The 21,959-nt window shown below is 36.1% G+C and overlaps 1 protein-coding gene across 1 annotated transcript in view; it reads left to right on the top strand.

Moving 5' to 3' along the window:
* The first annotated feature begins 4,145 nt into the window (after positions 1 to 4,145).
* The window catches only part of LOC144373912 (tRNA (32-2'-O)-methyltransferase regulator THADA-like), a 71,273-nt gene continuing 53,459 nt past the window's right edge, over positions 4,146 to 21,959 (top strand). The window contains exon 1 of the mRNA XM_078036889.1: positions 4,146 to 4,247. The gene's annotated coding sequence lies outside the window, so the exon portion shown is untranslated. The remainder of the gene's footprint in view (positions 4,248 to 21,959) is intronic.

Genomic DNA, 21,959 nt, shown 5'->3' with positions numbered 1-21,959 from the left:
ATAGACATATAAATCATGGAATAGGATTGATTGTCCAGAAATAAATCTCCACAAAAAATTTAAAAAATAGTGCTCAAAGATCAATGGAGAAAGAATAGTTCTTTCAACCAATAGTACTAGTACCATTAGATAGCTATAATGCAAGGGAATGAATTTCATGTTTGAGGAACTAAAAATGGATCAAAAATCTAAATGTAAGAGCTATAAAAATTTTAGAAGAAAACTTGTGTAAGTTTTTGTACCTTGGAGTGGGTTAACAGTGTCTTAGATACAACACCTAAGTACAAGCAACAGAAAATAACAGGTAAATTAGACTTGATCAAAATTAAGAATATACAGAAAACTCTTAGAACTCAATAATAATAAAAAGACAACCCAATTAAAAAATTGGACAATTCATTTGAATATATTTCCCCAAAAAAGATATTCAGATGGTCAATAAGTACATAAAAAGATGTTTAGCATCATTAGGGAAATGCAAATCATAGCCACAATGAGATACCATTTTGTACTCACTAAGATTAAAAAGATGGACAATAAAAGTATTGAGGAAGATGTGCAGAATCACAGAATTGGTGAAATTGAAGCCCTAATATATTGCTAATCAGAATATAAAATGGTACCACCATTTTGGCAGTTCCTACAAGCAGAGTTACTGTAATAATTTACCATACTACTTCTGGATGTATACCTAAGAGAAATGAAAACATGTTGATACAAAAATTTGTGCACAGATGTTTTCAGTAGCATTATCCATAATAGCCAAAAAATGGGAAACAAGCCAAATGTCCCATCAAATGCTGAACAGATTTAAAAAAATGTGATATATCTCTATTATGGGATATTACCATAAAAAGGAAGAACATATCAAAAAATGTTAGAATATGGGTGACTCTTGAGGATATTGTGCTGAGTGAAAGAAGGCTTACATAAAAGGCCATCTGTTTCATGATCCTATGTATATGAAATGTCTGGAATAGGCAAATATTTAGAGACAGAAATAGATCAGTGCTTTCCTACTATGGGTGGAGGGAAAATGATGACTAATGTGTGCAGGGTTTCATTTTGGGGCTGTGAAAATATTGTTGATTTAGTGGTGATAGTCTCCCACTTTAGAAATATAGTAAAAACCACTGACTTGTATACTTCAAAATGGTGAATTTTACAGTATGTGTATTGTATCTCAAAGAAGGGAAAGTCATTTTTAAAATATTAAAACCAAGTATTGGGGGCTGGGGATGTGGCTCAAGCGGTAGTGCGCTCGCCTAGCGTGTGTGCGACCCGGGTTCGATCCTCAGCAGCACCACATACCAACAAAGATGTTGTGTCCGCCGAGAACTAAGAAAAAATAAATAAATGTTAAAATTCTCTCTTTCTCTCTCTCTGTTCCCCCCCCTCTCATTCTCTCTTAAAAAAAATAAATAAATAAAACCAAGTATCATCAATTGATTACTTTTGGAGGTTTGCTCTGCCTTGAATGGAAAATTGGTTAATACATGCAAATAATTCTGTATTGAGTGAACAGGGTAACCAAATAGATGATTAGGGAAAGTTTTTAAAATTTTTTCTGGGAATGTTAAGTAATTAATGCAGAAGTTCTGATAGAGTATCACCGTTTTGCTATATGTATCAGAATAGGTATTGATCATAATTGGCTACTAAATGGAGGAATTTTATAATGGATTTCTTGGTCTGTTTGAGCTGCTATAACAAAATGCCACAGAATGGGTGACTTATAAGCAGCAAAAATTTATTTCTCATAGTTCTGGAGGCTGGGAAATCCAAGATCGATGTGCCAGCAGATTCAGTGTCTCATGAGGGCCTGCTTTTTGGTTCATAGAAGGTGCCTTATCTTGTAAAAGGTTAAAAGGGGCAATGGATCTCTCTCTCTCTCTCTCTCTCTCTCTCTCTCTCTCTCTCTCTCTCTCGTCTCTTTAATATGAGCATTTAATATCCCATTTATAAGGGTAAAGATTTCATAACCTAATCATATCCTAAGTACCCCACCTCCCAAAGCCATCACTTTGAAGGTTAGGATTTCTACATATGTATTTGGGGAAGGAGGCACAAACATTCAGCCTATGCAGGATGGATCAAGCTGATAGTATTGATACCCATTGGTTCATCTTTTTTTTTTTTAAATTTAGAGACAGGGTCTTACTAAGCTGCTCCGGCCTCAGTAAGTTGCTGAGGCTGGCTTTGAACTTGTGGTCCCCCTGCCTCAGCCTTTGAACTTGTGGTCCCCCTGCCTTTCTGGGATTATAGGCGTGTGTCACTGCACCCGGCTCCATTTGTCCATATTAATATTACTAAAATGCATTATCTGTCTCCTGCCCTCAGTCTATTGATTAAAAAAAAAGAATTTTATTTCTGGGTTGTGCCTGTTTCACAAAGTGAAAAAAAGCCTATGGTTTTGTTTAAAGTGTGTATTCTCAACATCTCCAGATGTTTAACTTTAGTGCATCTGGCAGCCTTTGTCAGAGAGTTTGGTTTAGGGCAAAATGGAATTTGTGTTTCTGTTGTGTTTTGTTTATTTTTTTGTTACTACTTGTGGTGCTGGGCAAGCACTCTATCACTGAGCCCTACTTTTAACCTTTCTTTTTGTGTTTTATCATTGTTATGATTTGAGGGAAGTAATGGTGTCCTAAATGTCCTTACCAAGCCTTCTGAGACTGGGTAAGATCATCAAGACCTGTGCTAGGCAGAGGTGATACTGATATTGACAGGATGGATCTATTTGTTACAGTTTGGGCATATTAGGCAGGGCATGTAGTAGGGACTCCATTAATGTTTGCTGACTATTGAATGGACCTAAGTAGATCTGTCCAAGATTAGGGTTTCATTGCAATTTTGGTATGAATTTTATTTGGACTCTATGGTCATTTTTCCACCACCCCTTTAATTTGTTGCCAACATTTCAAAATAGTGAGATTTCACATAAAAATCATGTTTCTGGCTTCTGTTAAAAAAGCAGAAGATCTGGCAACATTAGGCTTGCATTCCTTCATGGCAGCTAGTCAGCTGAAGCTGAGCAGGGACTACATTAGACACAGTCCACTGCTGCCTCTGTTGCTCCCTGCTTCTACTGGGCATTTGAGTTTTTGACCCTTATGCAATGGTTTCAGGAAGTGGTTTTCTAAATCTCAAGTTATTACTTTTTTAAAAAAAATCTTTGTTTATTAATTTATTTTTGTGTGGTGCTGAGGATCAAACCCAGTGCCTCACATGTGCGAGGCAAGGGCTCTACCACTGAGCTATGGCTCCAGCCTGCATTATTACTTTTAATGACTTTTCTGATTATATTGCTACTTAACATACCATATGATCACTTACCTAATTCGAAAATAAGCTCTATGATGGCAGCAATTGTGTGTCTTCTATTTCTAGATATTCTCTGTGGTGCTGGTATATTGCCTTGCACACCATAAGGAAGGCAGTACATACTTAAACCTCTCTACTCTGATTTGGCAAGGTGATTGAGGAAGACCAATAATGCTAGAATATTCAAGACATTGTCGTGAAATTCCAAAGTATCTTGATGCATTGGCTTGGAAAACATACTCTGTAGTGTCTTGGAGAAATGATCCAAGTTTATTAACATTATTCTTGCCTCTTGTTTTTATTAATCAGTTCTATCATATAATTTTAGGGTTAATATCCCTTGGCTATGTTATTGGCATTGTGAAGTTAATGGCATTTGGAATATTAAGTATTTTCTTGACTATTTATTACATGGATTCTTTGAAATTAAGTCTTACAAGTATTTTCTCACAGGTAGGTAAGTACAGAAAAATAAGTGAAAAGAGTTGAGGTCTAGAATTATCATTGTCAGGAAGGATATGAAAAATAGTTTTTTTTTTTCTTAAAGTACTGTTTGATGATTCAATTCAAGGACAAAATGAAATCAATTGATAATATTAGAATAGGAAAAAACTATATTGTGTTTGGAGTTAGGGCTTAATTTAAGAGTTCATTGAGTCAATTACTATTAATTTTTTTTTAAAGTTGTCTCATTTTGAGAAAACAAACCATGTTTTCTTTAGTCCTACACTAGCCAATGGTATAATGATTGGAATACCTAGTTGACCATTATACATGTTGATTTCATGCCATAAATATTCCTTGACCCATATTGTGCGTTTATTTTTATAATAGGTGAGAAATTCATCCACTCTTCTCTTTAGTTCCTTGATCACAAGAATTTTTGGAGTTAAAAGGGGAAAGGACGAACTTTCCAAAACAAATAGGTAAGTAAGCTTCATCTAATGCTAACTTTTCTTTTTACACAAAATTGTCCTGGCCAAAAATAATTGTCGAAATTTTGCTTACTTTTACAGATTCATCTGTAGCATAAAACTATAAAAATGGTATAATGAATTAACCTGTGCTGCCAAATTCTAAATCCTTGGGCAAAAATATCAACTGATTACAAAGTTGACCTTTCAAATCAACAAATATAAAGCAAGGAAGCCAGGGCTGAAATATAGACTTGTTTCTCACTGCAGTAACTATTCTTTTTTCTTTGTGTCTTCTTCAAGTATTCCTGAAATGTCCTACATTCTTTTTTCCTGATGTGTTATCGAGTATTTACTATCTGTGCAGTATCTTTAATCATATAGGCGAAAGTTTAAAAGATTGTGAAACTCTTATCAGAACACCTTCCAGACTACCTGTGCATTCATTACTCTCCTAAACGAAGGGAGAAAGTTGGAGATGTTGACTGTGTGAAATAAATAATGCATTTACTTTTTGGTCTTTAATTTACTCTGTTTTTTTCAGTAAGGCTTTTTAATGTCTGGAAGGAAATCTATGGAACCATTTTGGTTATTATTATTATTTAATATAATGCACAAGTTCTGTTTGTTCTTAAAGAGAAGCTTTGGATAGTTCTTCAGCATTTGAGGATTTAATAGTAGTGTAGTTGGCTTGCAGCTGTTAACACTAGATGTCACTGTCGCTGCATGTTTAATTACTCCCTTAAACTTTTAGAATCCAATTTGACATACAAGTCATTGTCTTAAGGACCTAAACATGAATTCAAGCCCAGCTTCTCTCTTCCCTAAACAAGTTACTATGCTTTTGCTTCAAATTTAGATTTTAAACTGGTATTTATTAAAATATGTCTTCTTTTGATGAAATTAAGTTTTAAGAACTAAAAGATATGATGAAATAATTTTTTGATATGCTTGTGGTAATTCTAGTGAAACCTGCTGTGGTGGTTCTGAAAATTGCTGCTTATCAGCCTGTAAAATTCACCAAATATTTCAAAGAAAGGTAACTGGCTCTAAGTTTGAATCCCCTGAGTAAATGCAGGAATACTAAGAGATTTTTTTTCTCCCCTGAGTTGTATTTTTAAAATAAATATTACTACTTTGGTAGCATGATTATAATTTTTACTTTATAGCCTGTTATTTTTTTTAAATATTTTTAGTTGTAGATGGACACAATACCTTTATTTATTTATTTTTAGGTGGTGCTGAGGATTGAACTCAGTGTCTTACGCATGGTAGGCAACTGCTCTACCACCAAGCCATGACACCAGCCCCTTTAGCTCATTCTTAAAGTAATTTTTCCTGTCATTAACTGAAAATTACTAGTATTTGTTTCTTTTTAACTTTGTCTAATTTGTTAATAATTCTACAGTGTGCTTAAGTTTAAAATAGTTGTATCTTTTTATGAGACCATGATGATGTTTAGTAGTATGAATAAAATATGATATTAAGTAACAATTAAAGTTAATGTTAAAATTGCTCTTCTTGAATGTGTATATAAATTTTACTGTGCACCAGAGAAAAATGATCATTAATTTCATTTAGGTTGCAACTGAAAGAGGATAGAAGAATAAAAGGGCGATGAGATCACACAGTTTTACCCTTTTAGCTAAAGTCACACTGATGGAAATTCATTTCTTTTGAATAGAGAAGATTACAAAATTAATAACTTTCCTAGAAGAAGAGAAATGGAATATTTGTATAATTATTTTGACTAATGGTGGAAAGTGAAATGAAGGAATTAGGAAGTTGATATTTTACTTAAGTGTGGTGAACATTTTTTAGTAAGAGCCTGTATTTCAATAATCAGAAGACTGGCATGTGTCATCTTTTATACAGGCTTCTCTTTTGTATTTAACTCTTGAATTATCAGTTTCTTGGCAGGTCTTCTTAGAAGTTCTGCAAAACATTTAGTTTGTTAAATTTGCAATTGTTTGTGATTATTCTACTTTTGTAGTTTATTTAATTTTGTCACTTTTTGTTGAAATATTTATATACCCATTTTCGACATATTAATTCCCCGAAGGATAGGACCGTTTCCATCTATTCTTTGTATATATAAAGGGCACTTTAAGAATGCTACTTACAATGTCTTGTTGGGTGATTACTCAGTCATCAAATAACTAACCTCAGCTGATGACACCTCACAGCCAGTTAAATTTGCTTTCACAACCACAGGTTGTTCTGCATGCAGTCTTGCAAATGTGTGCTCTTGGTCAGAAAGGAACTGAACATAAAAAGAACATCTGCTTTTTTTCCATCTAGTGTGAAAAGAATGTCTACCTTGGAGTAAATAAACTTGGTTTCTAGGCATTTTGCTGCCACTGGAGATGACCTTAGTAGAGTCCCTTATTCACTCCATACTTCAGTTTCTCAATCTATATGACAGGAGTAGTAAGATCTAGATTTTATCTTCATGGGGTTATTAAGAGTCTACAACAAACTATTACAACTTTATTATTAATTTTTTTAAAATTGAAGTCCTAAACAATTAGAGATATGGTTTGCTGTTTCTGTCCGTTGCCTTGCTGTTAGACTGTGCCTTTTGAGGACAGCACCAGGGTCAGAATCCTGTGTATCTGGTACCTTGTATACTGTCTGGTGTGTAGGAAGCATATAGAAATACTTGCTTAGTAGAAAAAGTAAATTTTATTACTGGGGAGGGGGGGATAAAAAGTTTGTTTTCTACTCCTGCCTTTGTTCTCATAAAGCCACAATAACCAACGAGGTTATCCTCTCTGTTCCTTGAGTTTCTTCTTGCTCAAATAAGAGGTTGGGCCAAGCCTGAGGTGTCTTCCCTCTAAAATATGAAGCTGAGACTTTATATAATGTTACTAGAATTGCATGTTTGATAAAGTGCCAATGCCTTAGACAGTACCTGACACATAGTAGGGACCAGAAGTTTTCATTTAATATGTGGAGAAAGGACCAGGGGTCTGCCTCTCTGTATGAGTGTGTGGAATGCACTTAAGATTGAGCTTTTGAGCCCATTGGTCTGATCTAGATGTGTTCTTTGAATTATGAATAGTGAGAAAATACAAGTTTTACAGTCATGTTATTACACTGTAATTTTCTAACACTCCTTTCCTTTCTGTTTGTTGTCATTTAACTGACTTAGTCTGACAGAATGAATAATGGATTCCATGTAAAATCAGAACATGCATAGCCCTGTTTTCTGGGGAAGGTGCTGTGCTTTCTGCTTTTCTATAGTAGCTGCCATCTGTATGTGAATGGACCGTCCTTGATAGCTGCTCATTCTTTATAGGGTAGCAGCTAAACCAATTGCATCTTTAACTCTGGGTCCCTTGTGTGTCTTAACCTTCAACTATGTTAGTTGCAGCTAAGTGGCAAGTGCCAATATATAGTAGTCTGAGAAGCTTTATTTTTGACTTTGTGGAGTGTCTGCTTTGCCAAAACTTCATACAGGTGCTCAGTGTGCAGAGTTAAATAGTATTGCTTTTACATTTTCCTTTTGCTTAAACTCAACCTGTGAGCCAATAAGAACTTAATGATGAATAAGTACTTACCTTGAATTCAGTTTAAACATGAGGGCTCCAAAACTTGGGCTTTTGAGCTTACAGTTCAGCTGGGGAGAAATAAACTGTTACTTGTGAATCAGATGAAAATAGAAGATATCACTAATCACCTGTGCATTGTGATTTGGGTAATGAATGCCTTGGACATCTGTAAATGGAAAAAATAGAGTGATGTATTTTTGAGGAAATAGTATTTCTTATAAGGCTTTGGGGATGAGTAGATTTAAGGTCATGAAATAGACTGAAAAAGAGAAATGAATAAATAATTTTGTTTACTTGTTAAGTGCAATTTCTATTCTGTATTATTAAGGAGCTCATATTCAAATTAAGAGCTTAGTACAGTTTACTATAATTTAAGAAGAAAATGGGTTTGTAAAAGCATCACTAGATCCAAATAAAATAATTTCCAATGACTGTATTGGGAGATGTTAGATTTATTTTATTTTCTTGGACATAAATGACAGAATTATTAGAATTATTTTTCTTAGTGGCATAGGTCTAGAGGAACCCTTCAAGGGGCATCTAACTCAGCTCAACTTCTTGCTTATCGGCAGATTTTGAAGCCATTTCCAGACTGACTGGCTTCTTTCCTGTTCTTCGTGTTTTCTAGGAAAAGAGATTCCACAAGTTTCTGTGGTTACCCACTCCATTGTTTAGGAAAGAATTGGTTTTTCAAAACTAAAATTGAGAGCTTTAGGGCAATTGAGTTTTTTATATTTTAGAGAATGTAATTATTAGAATTCAGAATAGCTTATTTGCTTTGAACCACATAGAAGCTTGTAGTAAACACTTACCTATTTGGCCAAACTGAAAATTGGAACTTTCTTTCACTGGGTCTGGGATAATATTAACATCCTCAGACCCAAAGAATTTCTCATTTTCCCCATTGAATAACGTTCATTATGTTTTCAATCTGCTGGGTACTAGCATGCAGAGATGAATCAGAAATATTCTGTGCCTAAGGGGAACTGACAGCCCAGTGAAAAATATGGCAGCTATCTGTTGCATTGGATTCTGTTCAACTTACCTTGAGGGAAGGGAGAAGTTTTGTAAGGCAGATGGCATGTCTTTTAGTGTCTTTTGCCTATTCCATGGTTGGCTTGTGCCAGGCCATTTTTATGTGTCTAATTTAACTTTCACGAGATCCTTGCAAGGTGAACAATATCATCATCACCTTACAGTGGCGTAAAACCACAGGGAGTGAATTTTAGTTATTTGCCTGTTGTCGTATAGCCAGAAAGTGGCAGGACTGGAACACAAATTATTTTCATGTACAGGGCACTTATTTATCAATACATAGAGCCTGTCATGAGTAGTATATTACTTTTTTGGTGTATGTCTTTAGATTTTACATTGCCCTAACTGTGGGAGACAAGCCACTTCATTCGTTCATTCAAAGTCTGAATGTGGACCAATAATCACACATTTTTAATATGGTATGTTGATTTCAGTGGGGGTGGGGCGCAGGGGAGAAGTTTGCTTGAGTTGACTCTAAGACCCTTTCTGTGGGTGTTGGAAGACAATATGAATTATGTAGTTTTTTTCGTTCGTGGATTTTATGTTTTTGGTGGGGAAGTTATTAGAGCAGTTTATTGCAAGTAAGACAAAGGCAAGAGAAAATACAGTATACCCTATAGAGGGGCAGGCAGGTAGGCTATGGATGAGAATGCCCATAAGTATTCTTTTTTTGAGTGAGCCTCACTGTTTTCATGTATATAAGAGATGAGGCAAGAGTAGGCCTTAAAGTTTCTAACATTATGCTGTTAAACCAGAAAGGTAAAAATCATACATTTCTGGTTGGCAAGTAGGGAATGAATTAAATTAGCCCAGGAGGTTATCAGTTTTACTAATAAGAAATTTACCTTTTTCATAGTTAACTCTGTAAAACTCAATTGTTTGGTGCTATCGAGAGGGGATTTGGGGTTTACAAAAATTCTTGGCTGTGGTTCAATTTCTTTTAGACTTAATGTTTTACAGAATCTTTGGTTACATTTTTCACATCTTTAATTAAAATGACATAAATGATAACAATTATTATTTGTCTTTATTTTCTAAAGGACCTAAAAAGTCACCCAATCCCATTTTCATTTAACAGATAAGAAAATTAAGGTGCAGAAAATTAAGTGATTTGCTCAAGATCACAAAGCTAGCATTAATATAATTTAATGGTTATTTTTAGCTTATAGCATGACTAGAACATTTGAAAAAAATATTTAGAAACGAAGTTTCTATTAGCAACAATAATATTCATTTGAATTTAAATGATTCTAATGTGGAATATGAGGTTCATTCTCCCAAAGAGGCACTTTACTTGTCAGAGGATTTTAAATAATAATGATTTAAAGTTAAGAGCCCCATGATTTGATATAGTCTGGAGGTGTCATTCATGCATTTACCACAAATCTTTGTAGAACATTCAATCTGTTGCTTTAGCCAGGGTAGATAAATGAGTATTTTTGGAGACTGAGAAGTACAGTACAAGTCTTGTGTAACCTTGTTGAGATGGTCTAGTCAGAATTAAGTCTGTACTGACATTTTTGTTTACTGGAGAGTTTCATGTTTCAACGTTTTGTTCATTCATAGGTTCATGGATTATAGGTAGGAAGACCACAAATGAAATTTGTAACCAAAAAGAAGTTCTTGAAAAGAAATATGTTCATGAACTTAAAGTGGGAATTACTCATTGTATGCTTAAATATTGACTCTTGCATGGACCAAGTAATCTTTGTTCCTTAGGACTGCTTCAGGCCATTGCCCTCTCTAATAACTGAGGCATTGTTGCTCTCGTTTGAGCTTGTTCTATGGAATCTTGGCAATGCATGCATCCTCTTTCTGCATGTAAAAGCATGAGTAAATATTTTTTCTTAGCTTTGATATTTTTGTAGCTTACATTTTATATGAGCCAGACTAATATAATGTAATACCAGGATTACATAATTTAAGATGTCAGGGTTGCTTCCAGGGCTATGCAATAAAGTATTCATTTATCAGGAAGTTTACAAGCTGTATTTGTTGCTCATTCACTACCTGTAGAGAAACACCACAGAGCTGTTTTCCAAATGAGAAAATGGAGTCAAAGAACTTAAGGCCAGAGGGAATGGTTTCCTTAGAACTTAAGATAACATTTATAATTTGTTCAGAATTCAGTCCTAGTAACTATTGATTTTAGTAACATATAGTTTTGAAATTCCAGAAATTTCCAACTATTGTTGTTACACACAAAACTATTTTTGATAAAAATATGATCAATAAATTTTTTTATGTGTGTCTAATTTAACCTTCACGAGATCCTTGCAAGGTGAGTAATATCATCATCACCTCACAATGGAGTAAAACGACAGGGAGTGAATTTTAGTTATTTGCCTGCTGTCATATAGCTGGAAAGTGGCAGGACTGGAACACAAATTATTTTCATGTACAAAGCATTTATTCACCAGTACACAGAGCCTGTCATGAGCAGTATATTACTTTTTTGGTGTTTGTCTTTACCGTTATTAGAAGAAGATACTTTCCATTTTCCTAAAGTCATGACATGGGGAAAGTAGCACCGCCAGTCTGGATGATGAACTGGTCAGCAGGCTGAGGACCTAATCTGTCATACTGTGGTATGTGTACTTATGTGTTTGCTTGTAAGTGGGGAAGGAGGGGAGGCAAGTAGTGAAGGGGGAATAGAGTAGTAAACACCTTTGAAATATAATAGACTTTAGGATTCACTAGAAGTACTGAGTTCTGTACCTTGGGCTAGATGTCCTAGTAAAAAATTAAGTAGCTATAGGTGGACACAATATCTTTATTTTATATTTGTGTGGTTAAAAAAAATAAGTAGCATACTCTTGTCATTGTCATTTTTCATCCCTCAAATAATAGCTCCATTTTTTAATATTTAAATGTAAGTTTGAAATAGTTCAGACTTAATAGTAGTTAGAATGCTTTTGGATACAACTAATAAAAAACCCAAATCAGAATTTAAACAGGGAAAAGTTATTACATATGTAACCAGGATGTTTTAAGGGGGATTTATTTCTTTCAGGTTGTAGCATGTGTTTTCTCTGTGTTTCTACTGTGCCATCCTAGACGTGAAGGCATGGACCCAGGGGGCTTTCTGGATGGTTACAAGATGGCTGCTATTATGTAGATGTTGGAGCCATCCTCCAGATGTTAGAGTTGAAACACAATATTTAGAAGCCTTGTGTTTCTTATTTCTTTTTGAAAACAATGACACTTTCTCCTGTGTGTGTTTCTATGTCCCCACCTCCACATCCTACAGATTTTTATTCACATATTATTGACCAAAGTTAATTTTTAACATGTCCCAACTTAACCCGGGTGGGGGAAATAGATCTGCCATAATTAGCTTAGACAAATCAGGGTTCTTCAGTTGGGCCTGGAATATATGTTAGCTCTTCCTGAAGCACATGACTAGTCTGAGAATGGTAAATTCTAAAAGTCAAGTTCCATTAAAAGGAAGGACAAGGTCGGGGAAAGAGTGTGAATTAAGCAATGTGTGTTACTACATTGATGTCTGATGTTCAAGGTCATCTCAAAAGCATTGAAAATGTTTTAATTAGGAACAGTGATTTAAATATAGGAAGATAATAAATATATTTTAGCCTAATACGAAAATTTATTTTCTTTACATATTTCCTACATGTAGTTGTAAAGAAATATGAAATAGTACAAGGGTCTAGATATACGGTTCTGTATAATTCATTCTTTTTAATTTTTTTTATTCTTTTTATATGACAGTAGAGTGTATTTTAACAGTATACATACATGGTGTATAGCTTATTCTAATTAGGATCCCATTCTTGTGGTTGTACCTGATGTGGAATTATACTGGTCATGTATTCGCATATGAACATAGGAAAGTTATGTTCAGTTCATTGTACTGTCTTTCTTATTCTCCTCTCCACTCCCTTCTCTTCATTCTCCTTTATCTAATCCAATTGAACTTCTATTCTTCTCCTCTCCACTTTCCTTCACTGTGTGTTAGCATCCACGTATTAGAGATAACATTCAACCATTGGTTTTTTGGGGGACTGGCTTATTTCCCTTAGCATGACATTCTTCAGTTCCAACCATTTACCAGCCAATGCCATAATTTCACTCTTCTTTATGGCTTACTAGCATTCCATTTTGTATATATATACCACATTTTCTTTATCCATTCATCTGTGGAAAGGTACCTAGGTTGGTTCCATAGCTTAGCTATTTTGAATTGAGCGGATATAAACACTGATGTGGCTATAATTCATTCTTGTAAATAGCTTGCATTTAAAAAATTTTCATGTAATTCCTTAGTCCATTTCATGTTGCTATAACAGAACACGTGATGCTAGGTAGTGCATAAAGAAAAGAGATTTATTTGGCTCATGATTCTGGTGGTGGAAGGTGGTCCAAACAGCATGGTGCTAGTATTCTGGAAAAGTTCCCTCCCCCACACCCATGGCTATCACAACATGGTCAGGAAGTAGAAAGGAAACCAATGGACTGCGTAGAAGGGCCAATTGCATGGTGTGGCTTTGCTTTCCAATAGCCCAGTTTATCAAGAACTAATTCAGTCCCATGAGGTTTGACCTATTCCAAGACATCATGAATCCATTCATGAGGGTATAAGTAACCCTGTAACCTAGTTACCTTTCATGAGGCCCTACCCCTTAAAAGTTTGACTATTCCAACATCATTTTATTGGATACCAATCTTCCAGCATATGTCCTTTTGAGGGATAAACCATATCCAAAACCATAGCACCCAGGAACAAAGTATATGTATGTCTTCACACATGAACCAAGTTTTGTAAACATTAAAATAGAGATTCTGAATCCAAGCTTGAAAATGCTCTTTGACATTATGAATTATCTTCCTGGTTCACAGCTAATCTCTAATAAGCTAACAGTGTTAACATGTTTGTTACCACAAACTCTGGTTTACTTTTGGAATTTGACCCATATATTGGTTTTCTTATCATAAGGCCAAATAGTGTGAAGTCAAATGATCTTTCTAAATTTATGGGAATTGGCATTTAATTATTTTTGTTTCTGTGTCAAAAATCCCTGTTCTATTTCAATTGAATGTGGTATTTTGATGTGACTTTTTTGGCCTCTGAACTCAAATTAGGCTAATTGTTCTGAATAATCTCTTTTTCTTTTTCTGCCAAGTTTCTTTCTTTTCTGTCCTCTGAACTCTAACTGCTTTGTTCTCTACAAACTGCCTCTATAGAATTGGAACATGAGGCTGTCTGGGTCAGGGCAAACCAGCTGGGCTTGACAGAAGTTAGGGTTAGATTAGCTTCATTTGACAAGGATCAGTACGTCTGATCCAGTTGCTAAATCTTGGAAGACTAGAATTTTCCATTCTATAAGCACAATTCCATGACATCTTGCCTTTCTTTTGCTCTTAAGACATCTTCATCTTAGTTGTATCTATTTCTACAACCTCTCAAATCTGAATAATCGTCTTAGATCCATCTAATGGTCAGCTACATACCCCTGTCCCGTAGTTCACTTGATCCCCTCTGTCACCCCTTTAATCAAAGCTTTCCTATGCCTGTGGTTTCATTTCTGTGTAACTGGTGTCCAGGTTAGGCATTCTGACATTTTTTTTCTTCATCATTCATTCAGCAAGTATACGAGGTAGGTTCAAGCACTGAGGGGATGAGGGGATGACACACATTTATAAAATAGGATGCAAATCTCTGAAGAACAATGGAAGAGGAGAGGCAAGACTTGGACTCAACTGTAAAGTTAACTATAAAGCAAGGTGGGAAGCTGAAGGTAACTGTGGACTTTGCTCTCCCTCATGGGAAGAGCCTCACTCCCGCTGCACTGTGCAGACGTGGCTGTAGCAGAGCTCTTGCTAATGTCTTTTAAACACACTTTCTCCCTGTGTCTCTTCCAGTTCTTCCATTAATGTGGGAAAATCTTCCCTCACCTTTTGTTTATATTGCTGCTAGAAAATATGGTCAATGCAGAGCAATATTGGTGCTCTGCCTCCCCTACCTGCATTTGGAAATGGAATTATGTGTATTAAAAATACTGTGCCACTGACTTCTAAGGGTCACAAGTGCCTAGTTTCCCCCAGAAACCCAGCACAGGTCATCTCCAACTCCTTAATGCTTTAATTGAGAACTTTCCCTGAAGCTTCTATATTTCAGAGAAAAGAAGTTCTTTTAGTGGTGTTCTCCTTGTTTGCTTTCCAATATTTCAATGAACTAGTTTTCAATTATTTATCATTATAAAAGTATATTGTTCCAGTGGTGAAGTAAATAACTTCTGTGGGCTACCTGCAATGCCACCATTTATAATATCATGTATTTCATTTGCCATATGACTATAAGTTGTGGCCTTCCACCAAGGAACATACTGTCCCTAAATACTTGATTGTGTATATCCTTCCTGTTTTCAGCCCTGGCTGCATTTAAAATTGTGCCCTCATGCATTGCCAAACTGGTTGGCTTGTCCATGAAAATTGAATCCCGTGGAATCCCTGGCATTTTCTGTGGACGTTTCTTCCTGCTCCTATTAAATAGAATTTTTAATGGTTTTTTAGGGCCTTCTGTATAATAACCCTCTTTTCTTTCTTTCTTTCTTCCTTTCTTTTTTTTTTTTTTGGTAGTCCTAAGGACTACACCTGGGCTTCATGCCTGCTAGGCAAGTGCTCTACCACTTAGCTGTATCCCCAGCCTTCTTTATTTTTTATTTTGAGATAAGGTCTTGTTAAGTTGCCAAGGCTGGGATCCTCCTGCCTCAGCCTTCCAAGTAGCTGGGATTACAGTCATGTATAGTGACACCTGGAGTAATGTCACTCTTCATAGAATTATTTTAAAAAATCACAATAGCAGAAGGAATCATGTTTCTCAATTTACCTTAGTCTGGAATGACTTTGAGCACCTAGCCTGATATCTATCAATAAATATGTATTAACTATCAACTGTATACAGGGCTTAGTACTAGGTGACACCAAAAAAGATCTAAGAACAGCCTATTCTCACGGAACATATAGTGTGCTTACAATGAAATAAACTAAAACACAATCAAGGAACAGGTCAGTCTTATTGTGAAGTGACAGCAATGATAAAGAAGAAGAGAGAGGAATCAAATATTATACCATTGTTCTGGTATAATCCAAGAGGCGAGCATCTGAGGATTCTTCCCGTTTTTCTCTATGGTATATGTGATATAGCTCATGTGGTAGGAAGTGCTTAGAGGTAGGCCAGCTCTTTAAGGAGATTTCTCAGAGGGACTCCCTGATTTCTAGTGTGTATTGTTTATAATCAGAGGTACTCTGTAATTGGCAATATCTTATTCTCTATGGGGAACAATAAATGATATGTCAGAGTATTTTCTCTTCTCCTTGTTCTGTATTTTTTTATCCGTTTACTTAGAAAAATCTTGAATCTTCAGAGACCTGGGTGCATTTGTGAATTAAAAGAAAACACTGGTACATTTTCAGTAGGTCTTTGGACTCCCAAATCTTTTCCTACACTCTTTCTTTTCCAACAGTCAGCCTTGTTTTTTGGTCCTTCAGGTACTTCCTGGTTTCAGTGCCATGGCTGAGTTTTCTTTCCTTATAGTCAAAAGGTTTGCTTTCCAACTAGCATCTCTCCTCTTTGTGGCCAGTGTGTCAATTTGACATGGGGTAGTTAAGTATGGGCAGAACCTTGGTGGGGGGAAGATGACGCTGTGGTTTCCAGGACTTCACTCCTACTCTTCTGTTTCACTCTTCTTCTCTCTTTGGATGTTGAAAGTAATATGTGCTTATTAAGAAAAATATGAAAAAGTTACACAGTTTTATTGTCTTCACCTAGGCTATTGCATTGCAGTTGTCATTTTGCTGTGTTTTCTGGACCTTTTTTTTAATTCATGAGTATTTAGTTTTTATAAAATGTATTTGTAGTTATTCTACACACACCCTTCTTTTTTCACTGGTAGGAATCACTTTTCATTTTTGTTTGATAATTTATAATCCTCCTAGTTAAAAAAAAATTAACAGACTGGTGTGTATCTTTGTTTATAAAGTGTTTTAATGTGTAAGCCTCTTTCTGCAAGTAGAGTCTCCTGTGTGTGATTTCTAGGTCACAGGACACGACTTGTTGTTGCATTCTATACTGTTAGGTTTTACATATTGTCATATTTCTTTTCTTTCTTCCTTTTTTTTTCAGAGTTCTTTATTTTATAATTTATTTATTTTTTATGTGGTGCCGAGGATCGAACCCAAGGCCTCACTTGTGCTAGGCAAGGGCTCTGCCACTGAGCCACACCCCAACCCACAAGTTGTCATATTTCTTTTTTTTTTCTTAAGAGAGAGTGAGAGAGAGAGAGGGAGGGGTGAGAGAGACAGAATTTTTAAAAAAATTTTTAGTTTTTGGTGGACACAACATCTTTGTATGTGGTGCTGAGGATCGAACCCGAGCTGCACGCATGCCAGGCGAGCACGCTACCTCTTGAGCCACATCGCCAGCCCGTCATATTTCTTAATAAATTAATTTTCTTGAAAAAACAGGTTCCATTTCACTTCCAGTCACACGTTTCACTTTCCATTTCACATAGTATAAAGTTTATTGCTCTAATTGCCCTTTTTTCTTTTTAAAAGAGTTATTTTTATTTTAATCAACAATCTTGAGCATTTTATCTGATTTTTCCCCACTATAGATAGTGATGCAAGGAATATTCTCTCATGAATTTTATCTTTGTTCTTTTTTTAAAAAAAATTGTTTTTTTTAGTTTGTAGTTAGATACAATACCGTTATTTTATTTATTTATCTTTATGTGGTGCTAAGGATCGAACCTAGGACCTCGCACATGTTAGGTGAGCACTCTACCACTGAGCCATAACCCCAGCCCCTGTCCATGTTTTTATGATTATTGAAAGGGAGATTGCTGGACTGAAGAATATAAACATTCCATGAAACTAATAGCCAAGTTTCTTTTAACTGATACCAATTAACACATTTACCAGCATGTGCAATCTTCCTAGTACTAAGAGTAAGCATTTTTAAAAAATATTTATTTTTTAGTTTTAGGTGGACACAATATTTTTGTTTCACATTTATGTGGTACTGAGGATGGAACCAGTGCCTCATGCATGCTAGGAGAGCACTCTACCATTGAGCCATAACCCTAGTCCCAGAAAGAAGTATTTTTTTTAATGCAAATTTCAGGGAATGTGAGAAGGAAAAGACCTTGGTGATTCAATTTACATTGCTTTTATTACTAGGGAGGCTGAACATTTGCTCAAGTTATTTGTTGGTTAATTGCATTTTCTTCAGCTTTGCTTTCAAGGCCCTTTTCACCTTATCTCGCATTATTCAAACTTACAAATATTTATTAAAGCCTGCCAACTACCTTCTCCCATTCCAAACTTATACCCACACACTAATCAAGCTAATCTCTCTATTGTTCCTTTGAATGTTAAGCTTTTACTTTGAGTGCTTTTGTTCATGGTTTTTCTGCTCCTAAATGCCTGCCTCTCCCTTCTTAAGCTATGCTGATTTCCATCCTTGGGTTCAGCCCAATGGTCTTCCTAAAACTGGTTTTCTGGAGAGCAGACTCTGGGGCTGCAGCTCTGTAGTAGTCCATACTGCCTTCTTCAGGCTCTGCCCTAGGAGCAGGCAAAGAAGATGAATGTAGAAATAGGCATGTCTACATTTGATTTCTGGTGTAAGTGACTTAGTCCCCTGAGCCTCCATTTCTTTGTCTCAGCATCCTTATAAAATGTGAATGACAATAGAGTCTGCCTCTGGAATTGTGAGGAGCAAATGTGATAAAGCTAAGAGGGCCTAAGGCTGGTGTAGAGGGCCTAAGGCTGGTGCTTAGTATATAGGAAACTCTCCTTTAGTGCCCATTGTTTTAATTGTCATCTCAGCATTTGTTGTTTTTTTTTGTTCCATAGGACTCTCCTGTACCACCCCAGAGGCTGTGTACTGTCTCTTTCTTGTAAATTAGTTATGTACTCTCAAGTGAACACAAGGTTCTAAAGGGGAGGGATTGCATTTTAAGTCTTTGCATGTCCTAATGCACTATGCTGCCTGAGTATAGTTGGGTAGCTTTGGTAGTGGTGGAAATTAGAGGAAGGCAGTGATGAGGACCTCATTTTCAGCTTTTCATAAGACCTTTACTAGGAGAACTTTCTCCTAGGGCCTTTTAAAAAATGTTAGCTTTTGTTGCTTATTCAGCCAACGGAGTTACTCAGTAGAAAATGTTTAAGAGATCCAGATTATACCACCAGATTTCACTTTTCCATATAGTGTTTCAAAGTGTTGTATTCATTAGTATTTGTGAGAGGGCTGGGGATGTGGCTCAAGTGGTAGCGCGCTCGCCTGGCATGTGTGTGGCCCAGGTTCGATCCTCAGCACAACATATCAACAAAGATGTTGTGTCTGCCGAGAACTAAAAAATAAGTATTAAAAAAAATTCTCTCTCTCTCCTCTCTCACTCTCTCTTTAAAAAAAAAAATTTGTGAGAAACCTATGGTTAATGTAAAGGGGGTCCGGCGGATCATCGGAGGGAGAGACCACACAAGAGACTTACTCCATGCAATTGACAAAAGGGGATTTATTAGGGATCCATTCCAGCGCGCTGGGGCTCTGTGCTCACTCAAGGAGGGAGAGCAGCCCAGAGCCCAGAGCAAAGGTCAAACAGAGCTTAAGTACACTTTTTGGAGAGGGCGGTGGGCTTTGCATACATCAGAACAAATCATCATGAGGCGCAGGGAAATTGAACAACAACTCTGAGACGTGATTGGCAAATCCATTGGCGGGAACAGCTCGGGCAGGGGTGATTGGTCATTCCTAAGCGGGGTACACATTCAAACTGATTGGTTCGGGCCCTGTGACAAACTGCATAGGGCCCTAGGCTAAATGGCTAGTAGGGTGTTGTCTCAACTAACTCAGGAAGCTGGGTGTAACCGAGGAACTCAATAATACCTAATCTTTTACATTTTAATTCAAGCCTTCCAGCTTAGAAACTTTACCCTTTCAGTTAATACCACAAGAAGCCATAAACTAAACCAGATTCTTTCCCCTTTTAACTTTCACATGCCCTGGATTAACAGCAATGTTACTCCCTCATTTACACCTGGTATTACCTAGCATTCTCAAAAAGTTGAAACAATGATTCATGTTTAGTCACTGTGTAACTGGCTATTTTCATTTATTTAAAATAAAAATAACAAAAAATATCCCGGGTAAAGATCTCCTCATATTTTAACTAGTGACAGATGCTCTGATCAGTATTTCTACTTAAGTCAGGCATTTTTTACATACACCTCAAGCCTTGCATTTAAGCTTTATGCCTTTCCAAGCATAACAGTTAACCAATAAACCAAAATATCAGCCTGGTCTGGCTTAGCTCAGTGGTCTTTTGATTTCTTCCAGTCTGTTTGATGTGGAGGCTTATTGAGATTTATCTACTGAGCTGTTCATAGTTTGTAGGGCTGGGAGCATTGACTATATTATATAAGATTCCATTAGTGACAGAAGAGTGTGGACAGTCTCTGCAGTGTAGATAGTCTAGCCAGTTGTACTGGTCATGATTTTGTTGAAATTTTTAAGACTGTTGTCGAGCTTTTTATTAAATACTCAATGGTTTTTCTTATTTCCCAGTTTATACTCCAAGCCTCAAAGCAGATGTGCTTTGATTGGTTCAATTTAGTAGAAAGTTTCTTAACTTTCAGTATGCAGATTTAAAAACTTTTCCAGTTATTTGGACTAGTTATCATCAAGGGAAGTAAAAATAGAAATATATAGTAATCAATCATAAATATTGCTAGATGGGGAGGTAAACATCATTCCATTATATTGTTCAAGGTGGAAACAGCATTGGCGTATCCAACTTTATAACAAAGCCTGCAGAGGGCTTTTTTATACTTATCTTATGTATTCCTAATAGGAATGTTCAATATGGAAAGTATTATTGTCCTCATTCTAGATGACACACTTGGAGTTTAGATGATTAATTTGCTACATGCCTCATACCTAGTGTGAAGCAGAGCTGGTGTTTGAATTCAAATGTGACTCCTAACCCAGTTAATTTTCTATTACATCAAAGTTTTTTTTGTTCAATAATATATAGTATTTCTAAAAGTAACAAGAGTTTTGCCAAGCAGTTTTCCAGTGGTTTAATCATGTCCTCTTTCCTGAGAAGTTGAGTAGAATTACTCATGTATACCCTGCAGGAGATAAAAAAAAGTGTCATATTAGAGGAATAATGAAACTTATCCATTTTTTCTCCTTTAGTTGCTTCATGTACAGAATTGGGAAACTACCTGTAGGGCTTTTGTTTGATTGAGTAAGTTAGGAGTTGGCATGAGCAAATGCATGTTAGCATTCATTTGCTCATGTAGGTTTATTGACGTACTCCTGTGTACAAACAATGTGCTAAGCATTAAAAGGCACATAAGTGGAAAATCTTTGCTCTTAAGCATCTCAGAATCCAGCAGAGTAGATATGTTCCAAACTACATGACCATAGTACGGTATAGAGATGGCAAGAAGAAATTTAAAAGCTTGAAATGGAGATAAATGGTATCTCTCAGACAGGCTTCCTATAAGAGTCAGGGTCTGAGCTTGAAAGATGAGTAGAGATTAGCTAGATGAAGAAAAACTGTGTGGAGAAAGGGAGCCAGGAGAACAGTTGTGGCATAGATGGGTTGGTGTGAATGTGTATCTTCAACCCAGGCTTTCTTGAGCACTTTAATGTGATACTCATTAAAATATTGAGTCATGGAATTCTTCTTGTGGGATATTTTGCAAAGAACTGTGTTTTAAAGAACCCATTTTGGAAAACTGGATGGACCAAGTGGTGAGAAAAGAAAGTTGTGCTTTGGGGAAAATTGAGGCAGGCAAGGAGGATGGAGAGGGATATTGATTACAAGAGAGAGTATAATAGTAGATTTGATAGGACTTGATGGAAAATGAGGGGACCAGGGAAGAGGAAAGATAGTGGAGTTTTGGCTTGGATAGTTTTTGGGACCATTTGTAAAGGTGAAGATTTAGAAAGAACAGATTGTTGAGGGAAGATTTCAAGTTCAGTTTTGCAACTATGTTTTGAGATGCTGAGGCATGTGGAGTGGGTCATATCCATTTGGCAGTTAGATATGTGAGTGGAGTCTGGGCTAGATGAAGGAGTCATCTGTGTGGAGATGATATATCGTAC

This window comes from Ictidomys tridecemlineatus, unplaced genomic scaffold, assembly GCF_052094955.1.
Source record: "Ictidomys tridecemlineatus isolate mIctTri1 unplaced genomic scaffold, mIctTri1.hap1 Scaffold_521, whole genome shotgun sequence".
Taxonomy (NCBI): domain Eukaryota; kingdom Metazoa; phylum Chordata; class Mammalia; order Rodentia; family Sciuridae; genus Ictidomys; species Ictidomys tridecemlineatus.
The sequence above is the reverse complement of the archived record's forward strand: the minus strand, read 5'-3'. Positions and strand labels throughout refer to the sequence as shown.